General features: G+C 38.3%; 1 long non-coding RNA gene across 1 annotated transcript; it reads right to left on the bottom strand.

The window, feature by feature from the left end:
• Positions 1-1,091: 1,091 nt before the first annotated feature.
• LOC135635982 (uncharacterized) lies at positions 1,092-7,868 on the bottom strand. Its single transcript, XR_010495773.1, has 2 exons — positions 7,265-7,868; positions 1,092-1,332 (listed from the first exon to the last, which is right to left on the bottom strand). It is a non-coding gene; the product is annotated as an uncharacterized LOC135635982 (long non-coding RNA).
• Between the last annotated feature and the right edge of the window lie 906 nt (positions 7,869-8,774).

Raw genomic sequence — 8,774 nt, 5'->3', positions numbered from 1 at the left:
ACACAATTGGCATTGCTTCACATGTCTATCCACATCTCTGAACATTTTAGGCCAGTAGAAATTTGATTGAACAAGAGCTAGAGTCTTGTCCCTACCGAAATGTCCTCCCAAAACACCACCATGAGCTTCAGCTATAATTACTTGTCTCAAAGAATACGATGGAACACACAAAGCATTAGCTCGAAAAAGAAAACCATCAAAGATAAAAAATTATTGAAAGGAACCTGATTTACAATTCTGCCATATCGAGCCAAAATCCAGATCATTCTCATATAGATCTTTGAATGTTTCAAATCCAACCACTTTGACTTCCATTGCTGATAATAAAGAATGCTTTCTGCTCAATACGTCAGCAACTACATTTTGAACACCAGATTTGTGCTTGATTGTAAAGTTGTAAGATTGTAAAAACTCCACCCAATCTGCATGCCTCTTGTTTAGCTTGTGCTAGTGATTAATGAACTTTAATGCCTCATGATCAGAATATAGAACAAATGGCTTGGCAAGAAGATATTGACTCCAATGAGACAAAGCTCGATAAATCGCATAAAACTCCTTATCATAAGTAGAGTATTTCTTTCTCATATCGTTTAGCTTTTCACTAAAAAATACAATGGGTCTTCCGTCTTGACTCAAAACAGCACCAATTCCCACATTAGATGCATCACATTCAACGTCAAACACATTATCAAAATTTGGTAGAACTAAGATAGGAGCTTCAGTAACCTTTATTTTCAAAAGCTCAAAAGCATCGTTAGCCTCACTAGTCCACTTGATAAATCTTCTGTAAAACGAAGTTAAGCCATGGAAACTCCTCACATCATGCAACGAAGCAGGTGTCGGCTGTCACGCCCCTCAAAATATCGACAATATTTAAAATTTTCATCATAACTAACCCAGGATCCAAACATACATTTGAGGTCACTAAGAAAACATTCAGATCAAAAATTTCACCTCTATAGTCTACAAATTCATAACCCCGTGCAGTTCATAAACATCTCACACATCACTCGATAATTCAAACAAACTGAACTTAACTCATCAAAATAATAACCACAACATAAAATTCACAAGTGGGGAAGTCTATGCAGTCACCAAACCAACGATTACCATAAGATCATATCATTACATAAATTTAACTTAACATTCCAAAATCTTATACATGAGGGATCTTACACAAAATCCACACGTTTAGATTTATCGTCACATTTCATAAGATGCAAAGTATCTTATACAACATATACACATATGCTAACAAAGATCTGCCCAAAATCTTCTAAACTTTCCACCGCCTCAGCCCAATCTTAACATTTAAGCAAGCGATACGCTATCCTGAAAAATTTATCAACAAACGGGGTGAGTATAAAGAGCTCAGCAAGTGACTAACATATCCATATCAAAATAGTACAATTTCCAAAGAGATACAGTTTCAAAATACAAGGCAGAATATACGATTTCGTAGACACAATATCATTAGGAGCATAAACACAATTGTCCTTTCAATCTTACATATTTGGTTCCTAACAGATGGGGCATAGAGTAATTGGAGCATATCAGTAACAAAGGAAACATATCGGAGCTTATCAATGGCATATAAAATGTTCCGAAGCATATCAACGGCATATGGAACATTTCGAAGCAAAATCATCAGTGAATGAAGCATTTCAGAGCATATCAAAAACAAATATCGTACAGAAGCTCAAACGTCGTCCTTGACGTTGCAATTATATCATTCTGATCCAGAGTATGAATAGAAACAACTCAACAAAACTCTGGATGTCATATCAAACATATAGAAGGTGTAGTGGGATCTCAGTCATAATGTGATTCATCCATTTCTGAATGACCACCTGACAAAAGTCTCCCACGTCTAGGAGCTCTATCCACCCACGTCTAGGTGAAGTCAGAGGGGGCCGGCAGAGCATCGCAGGCTCTAAGCACACACCCTTTACCATTTCTAGCAAAGGTCCAGAATATCCCACATAGCGGGACCCCACATAGCGGGCAATAAGCGCATATTCTTTACCATTTCTGGCAAAGGTCCAAAATATCCCATATAGCGGGACCCCACATAGCGGGCAATAAGCGCATGCACTTTACCATTTCTGGCAAGGGTCCAGACAATCCCACACACCAGAGTACAAGAGGGCAGTTTTAACAATAAGTAACATATATCGGAAGTACACGCGGAACAACGAAACGTGCATGTGCCTTTTCAAGACAATACGAAACAAAGAACAAATCTCTCACAAATGTATTCAGATTTGGAATGAAATGAAAACAAGAGTATACAGGGATTCCAAACAATCATATTTAGCTCAATTCCAATAAGAAGGTTAGACGAATTCAAATATCCAAAGGAATGGAACAAAATACGCGAAATCGACCAAAGCTCGATTTCGGACAGGATTCCAGTGGCACATCAAACAAATATTTCAGAATATCAATTATGCTCTAATACCCATAAGAAAGCTATGGTCGAACCATATATCAATCTATATTCTGATGGAACAAGTTTCATATGAAACAGGGTTCCCAACACGGAGTTACCTTTGATTTGGTAACACAAGGTCAAAAACACAATCACTGTTTTGCAGAATTTATAGGGTCGGATTCAACAGATAATATGGTAGGCAATTGAATTCCAAAATTTCCAAACTATATGTCAAAAGAAAGATTTTCAAATCTAGTTTCAAATAAAATCAGTTTGGTACAAATCAGAATTTTCAACAGGGAGTTATAGACATTTTAGTATCCACAGGTCAGAAATCTTAAACCCTGTTTTACAGCGTCTATAGGCTCATTTGAAACAGATGTTTGGGTAAGTATTCGGTGTCCAAAATCTACAAAATTAGTGTCAAAAGGAAGATATACGAGTCTAATTTCAAACAAAATAGTTCCTGCCCGAATTCACTTTTTGTGCTAAAACTTATAGCTGAAATAGTGTATAGGGGTCAGTTTACCGAAAAAACTTCAGAATCCATGGTTCTATGTCCAAAGGGAGACATATCAGTTTCTAAATAGAAATCCTTCAATTTATTTTGAATCAACATAAAAACAGAGACTAAAAATTCTGTAGGATGGGGTTAAAACACTTGCCTTTGAGAATTTTGACCCGAAGTGAAAAGATTAAAGCAAGAACCCTAAAAACCCCAATTTTTTTTCTCTTCTTCTTCTTTCTTTCTTTCTTTCTTTGATCACCCACGAGATGCCTTCTCTGCTTCCTTAAGAACGAAGGCAGAGAGGCTTAAACTGTGGAATTTGTCATTTTGTGCGTTTTGCAGTTTAATCCTTATTTTTATCATATTCACGATTAGGTCCTTAGGGTTTACATATAGGTCCTTAGATTCTTTCTTTTTTTTTTTGAACAGATCTCCCAAATCTTACAAATGAGTTACCTCTGATTCATACTCTATTTCTTTTGTCAATTTAAAATAAATGCTTACATTATCACCAGAAATTTATACGAAAATTCGGAAATGAGGGGTGTTACATTGGCCAACTGAGAATAGCCTGTACCTTACTTTGATCCATCATGATTCCATCTTTTGAAACAACATACCCCAGAAACACCACACTAGAAGTAAATAAATCATACTTCTTTAAATTAGCATAAAGCTTTTGATGCCTCAAAATAAGAAAAATCTCTTTCAGATGATTCATATGCTTCTCTTCGCTCTTGTTGTACACCAATATATCGTCAAAATAAACTATAACAAATATTTCAATGCATGGCTTAAGTATGTGATTCATAAATCTCATGAAGGTGCTAGGAGCATTAGATAGCCCAAATGGCATAACCAACCATTCATATAAACCTTCTCTAGTTTTAAATGTTGTTTTCCACACATCTCCGGGCCTCATTCTTATTTGGTGATAGCCACTCCTCAAATCAATTTTTGAGAAAATATAAGCACCACACAATTGATCAATTAAATCATCTTACCTTGGAATATGAAAGCGATAGTCGACTGTGATTTTGTTGATGGTACGACTGTCCACGCACATTCTCCAAGAATCATCCTTCTTATGCACTAACAAGGCTGGAACCGCACAAGGACTCATACTCTCTCGGATTAACCCTTTTTTCACCAATTCATCAACTTGCCTTTGAAGTTCTTCATGCTCCTTGGGACTCATTCTATATGCTGTCTTATTAGGTAGAACAGCCCCCGGAATAAGATCAATGTGATGATGGATATCTCTTAAGGGTGGAAGGCCATGTGGAATCTCTTTTGGTATAACATCTTCAAACTCTTCCAAGATTTGTTTCATGATTTCTGGTGTCTCCTTGTGTTGTTCATTTTCTTCTACTACTAGTAGAGCCATAATATGACCACCTTTGTCTAATTCATCTTTGCATTCACTATAGGACATATAAGCGCTAACTTTCTTTTTTGGTGCACTGATTTCGGATGGTTGTAAAGGAGCTAAAATAATCTTCTTTTCATTCACCTTAAAAGAATAAGTATGTTTGTAGCCGTCATACAACACCCTTCTATCATAATGCCAAGGTCTTCCCAACAGTAAATGACAAGCATCCATAGGAGCAACATCACACCATACTTCATCTTTATAATACTTGCCAATCGAAAATGAAACAAAACATCTTTTAGTTACATTGATGTCATTTCCTTTTTGCAGCCAACATAACTGGTATGGATGTGGATGAGGGATGGTATCCAACTTTAGCTTCTGCACCATCTCCAAAGATACCACATTCTCAAAGCTGCCGCTGTTGATGATCACCAAGCACACTTTGCCAAGAGAAGTGCATTTAGTGTGAAACACATTTTTTCTCACCCAACTTTCATCGTCGGCCACATATGACACTTGTAAACTATATTATAATACAATAGACAAACCATGATCAGCATAAGTAATCTCTTCCTCATCATCATCGTATTTTGGTTCGTCGTCAGCTTCATCTTCTCCTTCATCACTATGATTTTCAACCAAAGTTATAATCCTCCTATTTAGACAATCCGAAGCAATATGCCCAAAACCATGACATTTGAAGCATTTTCGGCCGGTTGGGGTAGAAGAATTAGGTGTTTTTTTGCTGCCAGCAGATTCTTCACCCTTTTCTTGCACCTTCGATATCACCTTGCTTTGGACAGTAGGCTTGGAACTTCCTCCTTTTGTGTAGCCTTCTTTTGAGCCATACCGAAAACTCTTTTCAAACTTCTGTTGCTTTTTAACTTTTAATGCCAGCTTACTCACATCATTTAAAAACCAATATGGCTGTAGCTGAACAACTTTAGCAATCTCATACTTCAGACCTCCCAAGTATCTTGCAATTGTTTGCTCTTCCGATTCCACAAGTTCTCCTTTTAATATCAAATTATCAAATTCTGCAGTATACTCCTCCACACTAAGATCTTTTTGCTTGAAATCATGTATTTTGAGAAAGATCTCTTGCCTATGAGGTATATATTTTCTCTTTAGCTCCCTTTTCATTTTCTCCCATGTAACGATCTTACTCTTCCCCTCACGTTCTCTTTGTTTCTTCATATTTTCCCACCAAAAAGATGCATTCCGCTTGAGTTTGGGTGCCACAAGTTTGACCTTCTTTTGTTCTGGTGGTTCATGAAAATAAAAAATTCTTTCTACTGTGTTAAGCCAATCGATAAAGTCATCAACATCTATTTTACCTTCAAATTCTAGAATATCTAATCTAGGGTTATATTTATTCTGCCACTCATCTTGGGCTCCATTTCTTCTTCGACATCTTCTTGACTCCCTTGGAAGAGGTGTATCATCATCGGAAGTAAACTCTCGAGCTTCATTCTCATGTTGGTTATGTCTACTTTGAAGTTCGTCGATTATCTCATTTTTTTCTTGTAGGCTAGCTACGCAACAATTTTCGTAGCTGTAGCCTCAACGACTCAGCGTCATCTTCGTGGTCGCTACCTTCACCAACTACATCTTTTCCATTCCGCCTTACCATGATCTCTAGCCTTTAGCTCTTATACCAAACTGATGCCGGGGAGGGTAAAATTACAGAATGGATTTTGAAAGAACACCAATAGAATAGTTGTTCAGATAGAAAATATCACAAAAGGCAATGAACGAACTCTTGAAGAAACTTCGGTAAAACGAAATATAGCTCACCACCAAGTTTAAAGAATGATCAGAAAATAATGGAGCATCATACTCAAGAAGTGAATCGGGGTAAACTATTAACCATTCTTAATTAATCAGAGATCTATCGAGTCGAGCTATTATTTTTCTGTTAGCAGCACCTTGATTACTCCAGGAGAGCCAATTACCCACTGATTTCATATCAGTCAATGGAGTAGTATCTATGTAATCATTAAAACTCTGAAGCTGACTTTCTGAAAGCTGTCTACCCCCCACTTTTTCATTTGTGTACCGAATAGTATTAAAGTCACCAAGAACAATCCAAGATACATTAAGACAGCCATCTGCAATATTAGTTAGATCTGACCACAGTGTATTTCTTTCTTGCATACTGTTTGAAGCATATATACTAGTAAAATTGAATTGACCGCCATTCTTTTTGTCCTCTACCTTAAGATGGATGAATTGATCAGTAGCAGAAATAAACCAAGCATTAATAGAGTTAGGATGCCATAAGACCCATATTCTACCAAAAGTTTCATTTGAGTCATTGGTAAACAGTTCTGCGTCCGACCATATTAAATTCTTTTGAGCTTGAACGCATGATTGTTTAATTTTTATTTCCACTATAATAACAATATCACATGTGGCAGACTTGATTATTCTATTGAGCTCTCGACATTTCTCAGGCTTATTAAGTTCACGAACATTCCAACATGTTATCTTCATTAGTAATAAACAAATGAAAAATGTAGTAAGGTATTCATCTTACGACTTTGGATAGACTGTATCATCCTTTTTCTTATCCTTTGGTTTTGTATTTTTCTCCCGTATAATATCCTTACCTTTTATTACTTTATTCCTATATTTATCCACTTCATCTGTAGCTAGCAGATGTTTAAACTTTAAAATACCTTAAATCATGTGGTCTTGTTTGGCTGGATTTGTTAAAGCATGATAAGATTATTGCGGCACAATTTGGTAAAATTTAGCAGGAAATTTTACCCAACAGTGTCGCATTGAATCTCATGTTAGGCAGAAGGGAACGGAACCCTATCCTCTCTGCGGCCGGCGTTCTTCTTCCATTGTGAAATAGAGGGCGAAGAAGAGGAAAGGGGCTGAGGTTTCTGCTCTCAAGGAGCGATTGACCAGCTGTGCTGTCAAGGAAAGAAAGCGGTACCTTGATTCTTCTTCGCAGAAGGGAATGGAAGAAAGAGGGGGAAACGGAACCTATTCTGTTCTCCTTCTTTCAGCGAGATCGAAGAAGGTGGGAGATCTGCTCTGTTTCTCTTGCACGAACAAAGGAGGGGTCTCCTTACTCTTCTAATCGGGAAAAAGGAGCCCGAACAGTGGAGATCTGCTCTCCTTCTTCCAGCGAGATCCGAGAAGGGAGAAGAGAGGGTCTCTGCACCGCCCCCTTTCCCCTGCTTCTCATCGGGGAAAAGGGGCTCGGTGGCTGATTCCTTCCAGCGGAGGCGAGGCTGCGACCAGAGAGATCGGGGACGCTCTGCTCTTTCAAGATCGAAAACTTTCTTCCTCTACTCATCGTAGAAAAGGGGCCCGGGAAAATATTGGGGCAGATCGGATCTTGAAACTGAAAAAAAATTTCTGTTCTTCGCAGAAAGGAACGGAACAGAGGACAAAGAAATTTCTGTTCTTCGCAGAAAGGAACGGAACAGAGGACAAAGAAATTTCTGTTCTTCTTTCCTCTCTGCGGTTGGTAGCAACGGGAAGGCTAAAATCGAACCTTTCTCTCCTGCTCTACTCGGTGAAACAGAGTTCCATACGGGGGGGGGGGGTGGCAATTGCATAAAGGAGAGTTCCTTCTTATAATAATAATAATAATAATAAATAAATAAATAAATAAAAATAAAAATAAAAAGCGCGCCATGACATGGCAGTGATGGTCCCTGGGTCTGGTGACGGTGGCGAGAGGGTAGATTCGACGGCGAGGCTCCCTTTTCAAGTTGCTCGTCCAATACCATTTTTTCGGCGAGATGTTCCTTTGACGAAGCAGCATCAAAGTAGGTCGCGCTCTAGATCGCGACCTCCTGCTCTTATTTCCAATGAACCTCAGCGATGGACTAGCCTCTAAAAGGCTCTAATTGGAAGCCCGGACCTCAGTTTGGAATTCTTTACTCTAGAAGTTCAGGCTGAAAAGAAGATTGCTATGTATGAGATAGATGATTCCGCAAAGCTAATTGAGACATGGTCTATGGCGATTGTTGGCTATGTGGTAGGTCTCAAAACATCCTATTTCCCACTATCGTCATTTATAAAAACTAGATGGGGAACATCGGCATTTGACCTTTATATGCTAGAGAACGGTTTCTTTGTTTGCAAGCTATACTCTGAAGAAGATTTGCAACGGGTCCTTGAAGGGTTCTGGACTATTCGTGGCCATCCAATGATTCTACGACGCTGGTCTCCTAATGTCTGTTTGGAATTAGACAGTCTACAGTCTATTCCCTTATGGGTATCGTTTCAAGGTCTCCCTCTACATCTTTGGAGTCGACATTTTATTGCAAAGTTATGCGGTACTTTGGGACAGTCACTCTTCATATTCTTGGAAGCCACAACGATGCAAGAGTTGCTTATCTTTTGGTCATGGAAATGGAGCCTATCAACAAACCCCGAAACTAATTAATAAGATCTATAGGCCACGTCAGATGCCTCAGCAATAAGACGAA

Source organism: Musa acuminata, chromosome BXJ3-4, assembly GCF_036884655.1.
Source record: "Musa acuminata AAA Group cultivar baxijiao chromosome BXJ3-4, Cavendish_Baxijiao_AAA, whole genome shotgun sequence".
Taxonomy (NCBI): Eukaryota; Viridiplantae; Streptophyta; class Magnoliopsida; order Zingiberales; family Musaceae; genus Musa; species Musa acuminata.
Note: the sequence above shows the minus strand (reverse complement) of the source record. Positions and strands in the feature narration are given on the sequence as shown.